Genomic DNA, 18,361 nt, shown 5'->3' with positions numbered 1-18,361 from the left:
AATGGCATGCAATTCACCAGCGGCTTCTTCAAGTCGTACTGCGCCAACATCAACATGCATATTTGTTACACCACCGTGGCGCACCCCGAAGCAACGGCTAGGCCGAGTGTGCCACAATTGAGGTCCTCAAGGGCCTTGATACGTCTCCAACAAATCTATAATATTTGATTCTTACATGCTATTATATTAACATTGTAGGATACTTTTTAAGCATGTGCTAAGTGCCAGCTGCTGTTTTCTGCATGTTTTTTTGGCCTTTCACGAGTACTGTACCAAACAAAGTCAAAATACCCTGGAACATTTTGATGACTTTTCTAGACAAAAATAAGACCTAGAAGCTTAATACTTCTCCAACGTATCTATAATTTTTGATGGTTCCATGCTATTATATTGTCAAACTTTGGATGTTTTGTATGCCTTTTATATCTTTTTTGGGACTAACTTATTAACTCAGTGCCAAGTGCCAGTTCCTGTTTTTTCCATTTTTTTTGACCCTTTTCAGAGGAGGATTATAAACGGTGTCCAAACGGAATAAAACTTCTGAAAAGATTTTTTCCGGAACACAAGATATGTGCCACACTTGAGAACCAAGGCAGGGGCCATCAGGGGACCCCACAAGCACCCTAGGCGCGACCAAGGGGCCCGAGCCTAGCAGACTTGTGGGGCCCCTGTGGCACGTGTGCCCTACCTCTTCCGCCTATAAATCCAGAAAAATTCCAAAACTGCGCGAGAGATCCATGAAAATACTTTTCCGCCGCCGCAAGCTTCTGTCTCCGCAAGATCCCATCTGGGGAACGTTCTGGTGCCCTGCCGGAGGGGGGATTCGGATACGGAGGGCTTCTTCATCAACACCATGACCTATCTGATGATGCCTGAGTAGTTCACCATAGACCTACGGGTCCATAGCTAGTAGCTAGATGGCTTCTTCTCTCTCTTGGATCTTCAATACAAAGTTCTCCATGATCTTCATGGAAATCTATCCGGTGTAATCTTCTTTGCGGTGTGTTTGTCGAGATTCGATGAATTGTGGATTTATGATCAGATTATCTATGAATCTTATTTGAGTTTCTTCTGATCTCTCTTATGCATGATTTCATATCCTTGTAATTCTCTTCAAGTTGTGGGTTTTGTTTGGCAACTTGATCTATGATTCTTGCAATGGGAGAAGTGCTTGGTTTTGGGTTCATACCGTGCGGTGACCTCACCTAGTGACAGAAGGGGTAGCGAGGCACGCATCGTGTTGTTGCCATCAAGGGTAAAAAGATGGGGTTTTCATCATTGGTTTTAGTTTATCCCTCTACATCATGTCATCTTGCTTAAGGCGTTACTCTGTTCGTCATAAACTCAATACACTAGATGCATGCTGGATAGCGGTCCATGTGTGGAGTAATAGTAGTAGATGTAGAAAGTATCGGTCTACTTGTCTCGGACGTGATGCCTATATGAATGATCATTGCCTTAGATATCGTCATGACTTTGCGCGGTTCTATCAATTGCTCGACAGTAATTTGTTCACCCACCGTAATATTTGCTATTTTGAGAGAAGCCTCTAGTGAACACTATGGCCCCCGGGTCTACTTCACACCATATTTTCAGCCTTACTCTTTTTACTTCGTTGCACTTTCCGCCTTCAGATCTCACTTTGCAATCAATCTTGAAGGGATTGACAACCCCTTTATAGCGTTGGGTGCAAGCTCTTTTGTGTTTGCGCGGGTACTCTGGACTTGTCGTGATTCTCCTACTGGATTGATACCTTGGTTCACAAACTGAGGGAAATACTTACTGCTCCTGTGCTGCATCACCCTTTCCTCTTCAAGGGAAAAACCAACGCAAGCTCAAGACGCAGCAGAAGGATTTCTGGCGCCGTTGCCGGGGAGGATCAAGTCAAGAATAGTCTCCCGTCAACGTGCCAATTTCTGGCGTCGTTGCCGGGGAGGGTCAAGTCAAGAACTCATCCAAGTAAGTGTCACAAACTCATCTCTTTCATTTACTTTTTTGCCTCTCGTTTTCCTCTCCCCCACTTCTGAAAAACAAAAATTTACAAAAATATTTGCCTTTTTCGTTTGCCTTTTTCGTTCGCCCTTTTTCCCTGCTTGCTTTCTGTTCGTTTATGTGGGATAGTCTACCTGTCCTCATGGCTAGACCCACCACTTCGAACGATACTCCCGAGAACGAAGTTCTCAATTTCAAACAAAATGAGGAAGAAAACTTAAAGGACGCTTGGTATAGGATTTGCAATGCTCAGAGTAGATCTACTCATAAGAAATCTACTACCGTCGTGCTTCGCAGTTTTTATGTGGGTATTTCTCCTTGGAATAGGTATATTCTTGACACCATTGTCGGCGGAAATTTCTTGCGTAGCCATACCGTTGATTCTTACGGAGCTGTAATAAATTTGGTAGGCTCACCCCTACTCATGGTTAATGGAACTACCTTAACTCTGGAACATGTGATGCGTAGGCTGGACGTCATTGAAAATAAAGTTGCTACGATCGAACTCATTGAGAATTTGGATAAAAAGATCCAGAATCAAATCACTCAGTACGGATCCAAGGTGGGAATGGTTTTGAAAATTTTAAATGAGAAGGAACCCACAGTTAACGAAAAACTAGGTCATGATTCCGCTAGGATTGGCAAACTAGAGGATGTTATAACCAACTTGGGTTCCGCTTTTGCTGTTGTGCGGAATACTCCAAATTTTGCCCACAATAAGGCCACCAAGTCTGTTTTTGCTCCTAAAAGTAGTGGTGAATCATCTAGTAATAAAGATGACTTTAGATGATGAGTGATCACGCTACTTATGGTTTGAGCACCAAAGACGACGATACGTGCTTCTATCGCCTTATGCCTAGCTAAGGGCGTTAAACAATAGCGCTTGTTGGGAGGCAACCCAATGAATTTATCTTTCTATTTCTGTTTTGTTGTGTCCACACCATCATAGTTCTGTTATGATTGTGTATTTTGTGTTTCTTTTTGTGTTTGAGCCCAGCAAAACCTTTATGACTAGTCTTGGTGATGGTTGTTTGATCCTGCTGGAAAAAGACAGAAACTTTTCGCTCACGAGATTATTTTTCATTTTTATTCAGAAAGAGCTTTTGAGCTGATTCTTTTTGCTGCTAGTTTATATACCTTTTTCCCAGGAATTCGTAATGTTTCAGAATTTTTGAGGTACCACAAGTATACGAAGTATACAGATTGCTACAGACCGGTCTGTTTTTCACAGATTCTATTTTTGTTGAGTTGGTTGCTTGTTTTGATGAAACTATGGATAGTATCGGGGGGTACTAGCCATGGAAAAGTGAGAATACAGTAATATAACACCAATATAAATAGAAATCAAAATTTCTACAGTACCTAAAGAGGTGGTAGTTTGTTTTCTTGTGCTAATGAAATCATGAGTTTCTGTTTAAGTTTTGTGTTGTGAAGTTTTCAAGTTTTGGGTGATGTTCTCATGGACAAAGGGATAAAGAGTGGAAAGAGCTCAAGCTTGGGGATACCCAAGGCATCCCAATCCGAAAACAAGGACACCAAAAAGCCTAAGCTTGGGGATTCCCCGGGAAGGCATCCCCTCTTTCGTCTTCAATCCATCGGTAACATTACTTGGAGCTATATTTTTATTCACCACATGATATGTGTTTTGCTTGGAGCGTCTTGTATCGTAGGAGTCTTTTATTTTTTTGTCACGGTCATACTTGATGCACACCTTTTTGAGAGAGAGACGTGCACTCATCGTGAATTTTCTAGAATGCTCATCGTGCTTCACTTATATCTTTTTTAGCTAGATAATTTTGCTCTATGTGCTTCACTTAGATCTTTTAGAGCATGGCGGTGCATTACTTGGTAGTTGGTTTGTGCTATGAAAGTAGTCCCAAAGGTGATAGGTACCCAAAGAGGATACAAAAACTTCCATCTTCATGTGCATTGAGTAGAAAGAGAAGTTTGATTCCTCTCAATTAGTTTTGAGACGTGGAGTTGGTAATATTAAGAGTTATGTTAGTAGGATGTTGTGAATATAGAAATACTTGTGTTGAAGTTAGTGATTCCCGTAACATGCATGTATGGTGAACTGCTATGTTAGGAAGTCGGTTCATAATTGATCTATTGATTGTCATCCTTTGTGTTGCGGTCCGGATCGCGTGATGGTTAACACCTACCAACCCTTCCCCTAGGAGTATGCGTTTAGCACTTTGTTTCGATTACTAATAAAAACTTTCACAACAAGTATGTGAGTTCTTCATGACTAATGTGAGTCCATGGTATAGATGCACTTTCACCTTCCACCATTGCTAGCCTCTCTAGTGCCGCGCAATTTTTGCCTGTACACAAACCCACCATATGCCTTCCTCAAATCAGCCACCATACCTACCTACTATGGCATTTTCATAGCCATTCCGAGATATATTGCCATGCAACTCCCACCATTTCGTCTCATGACTTGTGTCGTCACTCTCATGTTGCCATTGCATGATCGTAAGATAGCTAGCGAGATGTTTCAACGTCATACGCCAAGCTAGATCGTTGCACATCCCGGTACACTGCCGGAGGCATTTCCTATAGAGTCATCATCATTCTAAGTTTTGAGCTATGAGTAAATAAAAGTGTGATGATCATCATTATTAGAGAATTTTCCCATGTGAGGAAATAAAAAAAAAGGCCAAAGTGCCCACATAGAAAAAGAAAAAAAAAGAGGCGAAAGAGCCCAAATAAAAAAAGAGAAAAAGAGAGAAGGGACAATGCTACTATCTTTTTCCACACTTGTGCTTCATAATAGCACCATGTTCTTCATGATTGAGAGCTTCTTGCTTTGTCACCGTCATATACTAGTGGGAATCTTTATTATATAACTTGGCTTGTATATTCCAATGATGGGCTTCCTCAAAATTGCCCTAGGTCTTCGTGAGCAAGCAAGTTGGATGCACACCCACTAGTTCTCCTTTTGAGCTTTCACATACTTATAGCTCTAGTGCATCCTTCGTATGGCAATCCCTACTCATTCACATTGATATCTATTAATGGGCATCTCTGCTACTTCTCAAACAAAAGTGCCAGAAGTTGACACGTTGACGGAGACTTTCTTGCATTGGTTTTCCCTTGAAGAGGAAATAGTGATGCAGCACAGGAGCAGTAAGTATTTCCCTCAGTTTGAGAACCAAGTATCAACCCAGTAGGAGAATCTCGTCAAGTCCAGAGTACCTACGCAAACACAAAAGAGCTTGCACCCAACGCTATAAAGGGGTTGTCAATCCCCTCAAGATTGATTGCAAAGTGAGATCTGAAGGCGGAAAGTGCAACGAAGTAAAAGCGTAAGGCTGAAAATATGGTGTGAAGTAGACCCGGGGGCCATAGTGTTCACAAGAGGCTTCTCTCAAAATAGCAAATATTACGGTGGGTGAACAAATTACTGTCGAGCAATTGATAGAACCGCGCAAAGTCATGACGATATCTAAGGCAATGATCATACATATAGGCATCCAGTCCGAGACAAGTAGACCGATACTTTCTGCATCTACTACTATTACTCCACACATCGACCGGTATCCAGCATGCATCTATTGTATTGAGTTCATGACGAACAGAGTAACGCCTTAAGCAAGATGACATGATGTAGAGGGATAAACTCAAACCAATCATGAAAACCCCATCTTTTTACCCTTGATGGCAACAACACAATGCATGCCTCGCTACCCCTTCTATCACTGGGTGAGGTCACCGCATGGTATGAACCCAAAACCAAGCACTTCTCCCATTGCAAGAATCATAGATCAAGCTGGCCAAACAAAACCCACAACTCAAAAGAATTACAAGGATATGAAATCATGCATATAAGAGATCAGAAGAAACTCAAATAAGATTCATAGATAATCTGATCATAAATCCACAATTCATCGGATCTCGACAAACTGTCGGGACCCCGATCCTAAGCCATAGGAATCCAGCCTGTAACACATCGCATCCCTTTGTGGTCTCACGCACGGTTAACTCCACGGCTGCAGCCTTACCTTAGCCGGGACCGTTTGCGTCTTTTGACTCACGTATGCGATAGTGTCGCTAGCAATCCAATGTCAAAGAACCCGGATCGACATTCTAGTCATAAACCAAAGTGGCAGTACCGCACAAGGATAGGCATACATGACCCAACAAAGCAGGTGTCGGTCAACAGCGAATGTAGACGAGTCGTAGCAAGCTACAAGGACTCCATTACATCGCGTGACATTTCCCCAAAGGGGACAGACACAGCAGCTAAGAAGGACACATGCCGGTCAACCAATGTATCCGGAGCAGTAGCGAACTACCAAGGCTCATTGAATCACAAAGGGGCATTTCCTTGTAAGGAGTGCTACTAAAGTTCACGACTAGGTAATCGAACCCCATACATATCAAGTACGACACACGTACGCATGGCATACCGATATGTATAGATACATCGATGGCATCACAACATAACCATAAACATACAACCTTTATTTGAGAGGCTCGGAAGAGCCACACACATAATATTACACATTAAGGTCTCTCGACCCATAATAGCAGTCATACAAATACAAGCCAGCGGAACAGTTTAAACTGTCTGGGTACAGACAGTGCAACTAGAAGGCACATGGCCTGACTATACTACAGAGCCGACGTAGGGCCAGATCGTAGCTGGGACACCAGCTACTCGTCGTCGTCGATGTCTACGAAGAACCCTCCATTAGGGTCATTAGCAACCTCTGCAACATTTATTAAGCAAACATGAGTACGAAGGTACTCAGCAAGACTTTAGGATGACTAACTACTCATGCAAGGTATCAAAAGGTATTGTGGGGTTTCAGGCGGAAAGCCAGCATTTGACTCGTGGCTAGACAACTTGCATTTTTAAGTAATTTTGACAACTTGATTTCTCGCACACGAGTCTACTAACACCACAACAATACACTATCGTGGAATCATTCCGTCTCCGTACGGAAATGCCGCCCACGACACTCACGCTTATCTTGTCAAATTTTATGAGTAGCCATTGAAGTTATCTATGAACAACATATGTCTCCAAGTAGTCCATATCCGCGGACGCGGCTATTCGAATAGATCATAACCCTGCAGGGGTGTACTTCGTCACACACGCTCTCGCCACTTATCGCCATGTGCACGTCATGCACCTCGGCAACCTTCAAGCGGAAGCCCAGCGAGGGAGTCGGCCACGACCGTTAACCACACTAGTACCTAGTCCAGGTTTATCGCCTATCTGAGAGTAACCCGTACGGAAGTCCGGCCGAGGTTTCCGCCACGGCCTCAAACGATGTGCGCAGGGTTCCCAAGCCCACCATCCGGGTGCCACTTGGTACACCGTGCCACTGCCTACCGCATCACGGCCCACCTCTCAGGTCAGCACCATGCACGGCCTCCAGCATTACTATAAACACCAGAAACTACTTGCAACTCCTGGACCGAGTACTACGCGATTAATTTCAGGGCCCAGCATGTGGTAGTATCTAGTCTTGGGTTACATACACGGAACTCAGTTCCTAAGGACGGTTCCAATGAAACAACCCGCCATGTACTCCTACACAGCCTTTCACCAGTACCTTTACCAAATCAAGTTCAACACACAACCTTTGCTCACCGAACACATTCCACATTTCTGTTCATCTCCCAGATGACAGACCATACACAACTCTAAGCATAGCATGCATAGCAGGATAAGGCACATCACAGCTCAAGCAACTACCAGGTATGCTAGGTTGCAAGGTTTGGCTATTTACTGTGACAAGGTTAAGTCATGCAAAGGAAGTGGGTCCAACTATCGTGGTAAAAGCAGTTGAAGCATTTGATCCTAATGCAATGAATAGGTGCAGGAGCAAGAACATAGGAGTTATCGGAATGATCAAAGGGGTTGCTTGCCTTGTTGCTCAGAGGAGGGACGATATCCGTCAGACGGATATTCGGTGGAATCCGGGGTTGCGGAGCCTACCAAAATAAGTGGTAACATTCAATAACAATCATATGCACTCAAAATGATGCATGAGCATGGCATGAGAATGCAAGGTGATAAGTTATTATTTTCAACATGTAATAGGTTTAGGGTTGATTTGAATCACATTCGAATAGCAATTCAAACGGGTATTCTCGGATACCGGTTTAATTGATTCGACCTGATGCTCGGTTCAACTTGATGTTAACATGCATGAAATGTCATGTTATGATACTGATTTGTAATTAGGGCAGTGTGTGATCATTGCATATATAATGAAATTTGAATATTTTTGCAAATTCCATTTATAAAGTGATTAAAAGAATTGAATTATTCCTTATTTCACAATTTAGGGTTCTGTAACTTTTTCAAACATGGTGGAAAATAGCATAATCAGAATCCTTGAATTTTTCTGATACTTTTTCATATATAAATTATTTTCATTGGAGTTACAGATTAATTTCTATGATTTTTACAAGTTTTAGCAATTTACTGGAATTATTTCTATACTAGAAATTCTATTTATTGCATCAGGCTGACGTCAGCAGGTCAGCCGACCTGTTCAGGTCAAACCTGACAGGGGGGCCCCACTGGTCAGCCTCTCTGGGACTAATCCCGCGCTGACCAGCCCTAACTGAGGTTTGACTTGGCCTTGGGCCCACTTGTCAGCGAGTGATTAGGTCACTAATCGGCCGAGTTAGCTTGCCACGTCGACATCCACCGGCGGCGAGGTCGTCCTCGCCGGCGGGGAGCCTCCGGCGACCACCAGCACGGCGGAGGGGCTCGGAATCGGCGCACAGGGGGCCAAATGCTGCGCGGAGAGCACCAGAGGAACGGCACGTCTCCCGCAGCTTCATTTGTGCGCCTAGCCGGGGCTGATCTGGCCGGAGATGACGCCGGCGACGAGCGTGGCAGCGGCCAAGGCTCGGGCGTCATCGGGATCTTTGAATCAGGGGGATCTACGCTCGGTTCTTAGCTGTTACGGCATCTACGCGTCGTCCTGGAGCTGCTGGTGCCCTCGGAAGGACGAGCAGATCATCGGAGGGCTACCGGCGACGAGCGGCAGCGGCGGTCCTCGTCGGGCTCCGGTGAAACTAGAGCTAGAGGAGGGGATCGACGGGGAAAACTTAGGGGAAACGACCGCATGCTCACGGGGAGTGCAGAGCAGAGCTTAGACGGCTCGGGGAAGGCCTGGGGGCGACGAATCGACGGGAGAGGTCCAACGGCCGGAGGTGGAAGACGACGGCGTTGCGGGTGTTGCAGGGCTCGAGGAAGCTTCGGCTTCGGCATAGATGACCAGGGCGACGAGGCGTAGCTAAAGGCGTGCTCTGGGAGGGAATCCTATGGCCAGGGGCACGGGCAGCTCGAGCTCGAGCTCGGCTCTAATGGCGGCAGCAAGGAGGAGGAGGAGATCCGAGAGGAGGAGGAGAACCGAGGCGGGGAATGGATAGGGGAGGCTTTGGGGAGCTTATCCCCGTCGTCGCCAGCGCGAGGCGGCGGCCAGGCAGGCACGCAGGTGCATGGCCGCGCCGGAGAAGGCGGCGGCCACCTCTTGCTGCCTACTGGCGCGAGGGAGGGGACGAGCGGGGAGATGGGCCGGGCCACGCTTAGGCGACAGGTAAGGTTTCCCATTTTTTTTTCTGTTTTGTTTTTTTTTTCTGTTTTGCTAACTAGTGTTTTGCTAATTATTTCAGCTCCAAAACAAAAAGTAAAAACTAATTTAGACCTCCTGAAATATTTGTTATAATATCCCCACTCATTTCCAAGGTTTTCAACATTTTTGGAAATTTATAGATTCTGATTTCAAATTTTAAAGTTTGAAACCGGTGGCTTTTGCATTTATTTAAAATGCTTAAAATGTCAAGAAAATAGTTTTCTCCAATGCTCTTTTACTTTCATGATTTATCAGAAAGTTTGAACATTTCTTGAGGCCATTTTGGGTTCATTGATTTTGAACTAGTTTGAGATTTCCTTTAATTGAAATGGTGGCTAGGGTTTTGAGTATTTCCTTTGCCACTTTGTTGTTTTTGTTGAAACTTCTTAGATGCAAATGCAAAGAAGACATGAGCACAATGCTATCTTGCTTAAGGGTCAGGGATGTGACAACTCACCCCCACTCAAAAGAATCTCGTCCCGAGATTTAGAAGTCGTCGGGAATAACGCAGGATACTCAAGTCGGAGACGATCCTCTCTTTCCCAAGTTGCCTCCTTTTCAGAATGATTTGACCATTGAACTTTAAGAAACTTGATGTTTCGACGTCGAGTGGTACGCTCAGCTTGATCAAGAATACGCATGGGGTATTCTCGGTAAGAAAGGTTATCTTGTAGATCAAGCGTTTCGTGGTCCACTTCACGGATAGGATCCGAGAAGCAATGCCTGAGTTGCGAGACGTGGAAAACATCATGAACCTTGGAAAGATGCGGAGGAAGTTCCAACTGGTAGGCAACTTCTCCTCGTTTGGCAAGAATGCGAAAAGGACCAATGTAACGAGGAGCCAATTTGCCCTTGATACCGAATTGATGGGTACCCTTCAAAGGTGTAACCCGAAGGTAAGCCTTCTCGTCAACTTCAAAGGTCACAGCTTTATGATGACGATCATATTGGCTCTTTTGACGAAACTGGGCTGTTTTCAACTTTTCACGAATAATGCGAACCTGCTCTTCTGCATCCTGGATCATATCCGGGCCAAAGAGGTTCCTCTCTCCGGTTTCTGACCAATTAAGAGGTGTTCGACATCTTCGTCCATAGAGAACTTCAAAAGGATCTTTGCCCAAGCTCGATTGGTAACTATTGTTATAAGCGAATTCGGCGAATGGAAGGCACTTCTCCCAATTCATACCGAACGAAATAACACAGGCTCGGAGCATATCTTCTAGGATTTGATTCACTCTTTCTACTTGACCACTTGATTGAGGATGGAAAGCAGTGCTAAAAGATAAGTGAGTCCCCATGGCATTCTGAAAACTTTCCCAGAAGTGAGAAGTAAAGATACTTCCACGATCCGAGTTAATTTCCAGGGGAACACCATGAAGAGACACTATTCGAGAGATATATAACTCTGCTAGCTGGCTAGCTGTTATACTCTCACGAACAGGGAGAAAATGAGCCACTTTGGAAAGACGGTCAATGACCACAAAGATAGCATTATTTCCTTTCTTGGTCTTGGGAAATTCGGTAATTAAATCCATGCTAACTTTATCCCATTTCCATTCAGGAATAGCTAAAGGTTGAAGGGTGCCAGCAGGCCTTTGATGTTCTGCCTTAACTCGACGACAAACGTCGCAGTTAGCAACGAACTCAGCAATTTCTCTCTTCATCCTAGTCCACCAGAACCTCTGGCGTAGGTCCTGATAGATCTTAGTGCTACCGGGATGAATGGTGAGAGGGGAATCATGAGCCTCCTTAAGGATTAACTGCCTTAGATGTGGGTTCTTAGGAACCACTAAACGATTCTGGAAGAACACCACACCTTAATCATTCATGGAAAATTCTTTAGCGTTTCCGTTAAAAATATTCTCCTTGATCCGTGATATACCCTTGTCACGCTTTTGGCCAGCTATAATTTGATCCTTAAGAGTAGGCTTCGCCACCAGGGTAGAAAGTAATCCTTGAGGAACAATATGAAGATTCAACTTCCGAAAGTCCTCATGGAGATGTGGTTAACCTTGTTGTAGCATCAAATTGTTACAATAAGATTTACGACTTAGTGCATCGGCCATAACATTGGCCTTCCCCGGGGTGTAAGTTATCCCTAAGTCGTAATCCGAGATCAACTCAACCCACCGTCTTTGCCTGAGATTCAAATCCGGCTGGGTGAAGATATATTTCAGACTTTGGTGATCATTGAATATTTCGCAACGATTACCCAGAAGGTAATATCGCCAGGTTTTTAGTGCATGGACCACAGCTGCAAGCTCAAGGTCATGTGTGGGATAATTATCCTCATGTGGACGCAACTGTCGAGATGCGTATGCGATCACATGACGATCTTGCATGAGAATGCAACCTAATCCTTGTCGCGAGGCGTCGCAATAGATAACAAAGTCCTTAGAAAAATCTGGTGGTAGCAACACAGGTGCGGAAGTCAGGCGTCTTTTCAGTTCCTGAAAACTATGCTCACACTGTGGTGTCCACTCGAACTTTTTATCCTTCTTGAGGAGTTCAGTTAGAGGCTTTGCAACCTTGGAGAAATTCTCGACAAAGCGGCGACAATAGCTCGCTAGACCAAGAAAACTCCTAACTTGCTTAACCTATTCAGGTTGAGTCCAATCAAGGACAGCTTGAACTCTCTCGGGATTGACAGCAATACCCTTACCAGAGATTACGTGGCCTAGATAGGTCACTTCTGGTAACCATAATTCACATTTTGAAAATTTGGCATAAAGGCGATGCTCTCGAAGTTTCATCAATACCAGCCTTAGATGCTCGGCATGTTCTTGTTCATTCTTTGAGTAGATGAGAATATCATCGAGGTATACTACGACGAATTTATCCAAATACTCCATAAAGATTGAATTCATCAGTCGAGAGAAGGTGGCTGGGACATTGGTTAAACCGAAGGACATAACGGTGTACTCATATTGGCCATAACGAGTAACAAAGGCCGTTTTTGGAATGTCCCCGTTCTTGATCTTGATTTGATGGTATCCCAACCTCAAATCCATTTTGGAGAAGACTGAGGATCTAGCAAGCTGACCGTACAGATCGTTGATCCTAGGGAGCGGATACTTGTTCTTTATGGTGACCAGATTAACCGGTCGATAATCCACAACCATCCGATCCGTTCCGTCTTTCTTCTTGACGAAGAGGACGGGACAAGCCCAAGGAGAAGAGCTAGGACGAATGAAACCTTTGTTCAAGGCCTCATCTAATTGCTTCTTAAGTTCGGCTAGCTCTAGGGGTGCCATCTTATAAGGTCTTCTGGCTATTGGGACAGTTCTCGGAACAAGGTCTATCACAAACTCTACATCTCTGTCGGGTGGAATTCCTGGCAGTTCCTCTGGAAAAACATCCGGAAAGTCACGGACTACCGGAAGGTCTTCAAGTTCCGGAAGAGGGTTGGCATTTAAAGAATAGACCTGGCATTTGGCAACTTGAGTAGAGACATTTACTATCTCACCCGAGGGATGGGTAAGCTGGACATTTCTAGAGTGAGTATCAATCTTGGCATAGTGAGCTGACATCCAGTCCATGCCCAAGATGATATTAATATCCGAAGATTTCAAAGCTATCAAAGAGGCTAGGAAAACTAGCCTGTCTACTAGAATTTCATTGTCATAGGTTATCCTAGAGGTTTGCCATTTACTACCAGGGGTTTGGACAACCAATGGGATTGGCATATCACAAAATGACATGTTATGCAACTGTGCATAACTTTCTGAAATGAAGGAATGAGAAGACCCAGTTTCAAAGAGAACGGACGCTGGGTGATGATTAACAAGAAGCGTACCCAGCATGACGTCGGGATCCTCTGCAGCTTCTTCTGCTGACACATAGTTCACACGGCCACGTGCAGGAGTTGGCTTCACATAAAAAGCTTTGCCCGACTTGGCTTGCCCGACGGACTTTCCGGGTGGCTTGGCACCCACATTCTGAGGACACTCACGGGAATAATGCCCTGGTTCTCCACACTTGTAGCATATCACCTGGTTGGCACGTGGTGCAGCATTGCTAGCTGGACCACCATAAGCTTTTGTTGGAGGGTTGGCCTGATTCGTCTGAGGTGCCACGTAGGATGGCCTCGGAGTGTATCTTGAAGGCAGAGAACTGTTTGGAACCCACAGCCTGCGTTTTGGAAACGCGGAACCAGAAGACGAGCCGAAGTCACGGGAGTGCTTCCTCGTGGCTTCGAAGTCGGTATGACCAGTCCCGGCACTGATCGCTTTGTTGACCAGGGCTTGAAAACTTGCACACTCATGGAGGCGCAGGTCTCGACGGAGCTCAGGGCTCAGACCCTTACGGAATCTTGCTTGCTTCTTGGCGTCAGTAGACACCTCCTCTGTTGCATAGCGGGCGAGGTTACCGAACACGCGGCTAAAGGCATCCACAGACAACTTTCCCTGAGTGAAGCCACAGAATTCCTCTCTCTTTCTGTCCATCAGGCCCTCTGGAATATGGTGCAGACGAAAAGCTGCACTGAAGTCTGCCCACGTGGCCACTGGTTCAGCGGGACGCATAGCTTCAAAATTTTCCCACCACAGATTGGCGGGTCCCTCCAGGAAATACGCCGCAAAGGTCACCTTGTCGGCCTCAGACACATTCGCTGAGCGAATCTTGCGTGAGATGCTGCACAGCCAGTCATCAGCGTCGAGAGGATCGACGGAATGATGAAACTTTGGAGGATTCAGCTTCACAAAGTCATTGAGGGACACTGCAGCATTCCTAGGTTGTCGAGCCGTATTCTTCTCAATACGCTCTAGCAGTCGGTTGGTCTCCCTTTTGTTTCTTTCTGCCTCAAGCATCACTTCTACCAGAGAAGGTGGGTGAGGCAGGTCTTCCTGCGACGCTTGACTACCCTCACCTTTCTCATGAGCAGGGGCACGGTTCAACCTGGTGAACACCATTCTGACAAACAAACTCATAGCTTAGACCAATATCATATCAATACTAGCTATGGATTAAGAATGTACTGAACACACGGAATGCGGAAATGAATATCCGAACAACATGGTAACATTCAATAACAATCATATGCACTCAAAATGATGCATGAGCATGGCATGAGAATGCAAGGTGATAAGTTATTATTTTCAACATGTAATAGGTTTAGAGTTGATTTGAATCACATTCGAATAGCAATTCAAACGGGTATTCTCGGATACCGGTTTAATTGATTCGACCTGATGCTCGGTTCAACTTGATGTTAACATGCATGAAATGTCATGTTATGATACTGATTTGTAATTAGGGCAGTGTGTGATCATTGCATATATAATGAAATTTGAATATTTTTGCAAATTCCATTTATAAAGTGATTAAAAGAATTGAATTATTCCTTATTTCACAATGTAGGGTTCTGTAACTTTTTCAAACATGGTTGAAAATAGCATAATCAGAATCCTTGAATTTTTCTGATACTTTTTCATATATAAATTATTTTCATTGGAGTTACAGATTAATTTCTATGATTTTTACAAGTTTTAGCAATTTACTGGAATTATTTCTATACTAGAAATTCTATTTATTGCATCAGGCTGACGTCAGCAGGTCAGCCGACCTGTTCAGGTCAAACCTGACAGGGGGGGCCCCACTGGTCAGCCTCTCTGGGACTAATCCCGCGCTGACCAACCCTAACTGAGGTTTGACTTGGCCTTGGGCCCACTTGTCAGCGAGTGCTTAGGTCACTAATCGGCTGAGTTAGCTTGCCACGTCGACATCCACCGGCGGCGAGGTCGTCCTCGCCGGCGGGGAGCCTCCGGCGACCACCAGCACGGTGGAGGGGCTCGGAATCGGCGCACAGGGGGCCAAATGCTGCACGGAGAGCACCAGAGGAACGGCACGTCTCCCGCAGCTTCATTTCTGTGCCTAGCCGGGGCTGATCTGGCCGGAGATGACGCCGGCGACGAGCTTGGCGGCGGCCAAGGCTCAGGCGTCATCGGGGTCTTTGAATCAGGGGGATCTACGCTCGATTCTTAGCTGTTACGGCATCTACGCGTCGTCCTGGAGCTGCTGGTGCCCTCGGAAGGACGAGCTGATCATCGGAGGGCTACCGGCGACGAGCGGCAGCGGCGGTCCTCGTCGGGCTCCGGTGAAACTAGAGCTAGAGGAGGGGATCGACGGGGAAAACTTAGGGGAAACGACCACATGCTCACGGGGAGTGCAGAGCAGAGCTTAGACGGCTCGGGGAAGGCCTGGGGGCGACGAATCGACGGGAGAGGTCCGGCGGCCGGAGGTGGAAGACGACGGCGTTGCGGGCGTTGCAGGGCTCGAGGAAGCTTCGGCTTCTGCAAAGATGACCAGGGCGACGAGGTGGAGCTAAAGGCGTGCTCTGGGAGGGAATCCTATGGCCAGGGGCACGGGCAGCTCGAGCTCGAGCTCGGCTCTAATGGCGGCAGCAAGGAGGAGGAGGAGATCCGGGAGGAGGAGGAGAACCGAGGTGGGGAATGGATAGGGGAGGCTCTGGGGAGCTTATCCCCGTCGTCGCCAGCGCGAGGAGGCGGCCAGGCAGGCACGCAGGTGCGTGGCCGCGCCGGAGAAGGCGGCGGCCACCTCCTGCTGCCTACTGGCACGAGGGAGGGGACGAGCGGGGAGATGGGCCGGGCCAGGCTTAGGCGACAGGTAAGGTTTCCCATTTTTTTCTGTTTTGTTTTTTTTCTGTTTTGCTAACTGGTGTTTTGTAATTATTTCAGCTCCAAAACAAAAAGTAAAAACTAATTTAGACCTCCTGAAATATTTGTTATAATATCCCCACTCATTTCCAAGGTTTTCAACATTTTTGGAAATTTATAGATTCTGATTTCAAATTTTAAAGTTTGAAACCAGTGGCTTTTGCATTTATTTAAAATGCTTAAAATGGCAAGAAAATAGTTTTCTCCAATGCTCTTTTACTTTCATGATTTATCAGAAAGTTTGAACATTTCTTGAGGCCATTTTGGGTTCATTGATTTTGAACTAGTTTGAGATTTCCTTTAATTGAAATGGTGGCTAGGGTTTTGAGTATTTCCTTTGCCACTTTGTTGTTTTTGTTGAAACTTCTTATATGCAAATGCAAAGAAGACATGAGAACAGTGCTATCTTGCTTAAGGGTCAGGGATGTGACAACTCACCCCCACTCAAAAGAATCTCGTCCCGAGATTTAGAAGTCGTCGGGAATAACGCAGGATACTCAAGTCGGAGACGATCCTCTCTTTCCCAAGTTGCCTCCTTTTCAGAATGATTTGACCATTGAACTTTAAGAAACTTGAGGTTTCGACGTCGAGTGGTACGCTCAGCTTGATCAAGAATACGCATGGGGTATTCTCGGTAAGAAAGGTTATCTTGTAGATCAACCGTTTCGTGGTCCACTTCACGGATAGGATCCGAGAAGCAATGCCTGAGTTGCGAGACTTGGAAAACATCATGAACATTGGGAAGATGCGGAGGAAGTTCCAACTGGTAGGCAACTTTGTTGGAATTATGCCCTAGAGGCAATAATAAATGTATAGTTATTATTATAATTCCTGTATCAAGATAATAGTTTATTATCCATGCTATAATTGTATTGAATGAAGACTTATTTACATGTGTGGATACATAGACAAAACACCGTCCCTAGCATGCCTCTAGTTGGCTAGCCAGTTGATCGATGATAGTCAGTGTCTTCTGATTATGAACAAGGTGTTGTTGCTTGATAAGTGGATCACGTCATTAGGAGAATCACGTGATGGACTAGACCCAAACTAATAGACGTAGCATGTTGATCGTGTCATTTTGTTGCTACTGTTTTCTGCGTGTCAAGTATTTATTTCTATGACCATGAGATCATATAACTCACTGACACCGGAGGAATGCTTTATGTGTATCAAACGTCGCAACGTAACTCGGTGACTATAAAGATGCTCTACAGGTATCTCCGAAGGTGTTAGTTGAGTTAGTATGGATCAAGACTGGGATTTGTCACTCCGTGTGACGGAGAGGTATCTCGGGGCCCACTCGGTAATACAACATCACACACAAGCCTTGCAAGCAATGTAACTTAGTGTAAGTTGCGGGATCTTGTATTACGGAACGAGTAAAGAGACTTGCCGGTAAACGAGATTGAAATAGGTATGCGGATACTGACGATCGAATCTCGGGCAAGTAACATACCGAAGGACAAAGGGAATGACATACGGGATTATACGAATCCTTGGCACTGAGGTTCAAACGATAAGATCTTCATAGAATATGTAGGATCCAATATGGGCATCCAGGTCCCGCTATTGGATATTGACCGAGGAGTCTCTCGGGTCATGTCTACATAGTTTTCGAACCCGCAGGGTCTGCACACTTAAGGTTCGACGTTGTTTTATGCGTATTTGAGTTATATGGTTACCGAATGTTGTTCGGAGTCCCGGATGAGATCACGGACGTCACGAGGGTTTCCGGAATGGTCCGGAAACGAAGATTGATATATAGGATGACCTCATTTGATTACCGGAAGGTTTTCGGAGTTAATCGGAATGTACCAGGAATGACGAATGGGTTCCGGGAGTTCACCGGAGGGGGGCAACCCACTCCCGGGAAGCCCATAGGCTTCTAGGGGACACACCAGCCCTTAGTGGGCTGGTGGGACAGCCCCAAGGGAGCCTATGCGCCAAGATAAGAAAATCAAAGGAAAAGAAAAAAAGAGAGGGAAGAAGTGGGAAGGGAGGGGGACTCCTCCCACCAAACCAAGTCCAACTCGGTTTGGGGGGGAGTCCTCCCCGCCTTGGCTCGGCCGACCCCTTGGGGAT

Source organism: Hordeum vulgare, chromosome 5H, assembly GCF_904849725.1.
Source record: "Hordeum vulgare subsp. vulgare chromosome 5H, MorexV3_pseudomolecules_assembly, whole genome shotgun sequence".
NCBI classification, from domain to species: Eukaryota; Viridiplantae; Streptophyta; class Magnoliopsida; order Poales; family Poaceae; genus Hordeum; species Hordeum vulgare.
Note: the sequence above shows the minus strand (reverse complement) of the source record.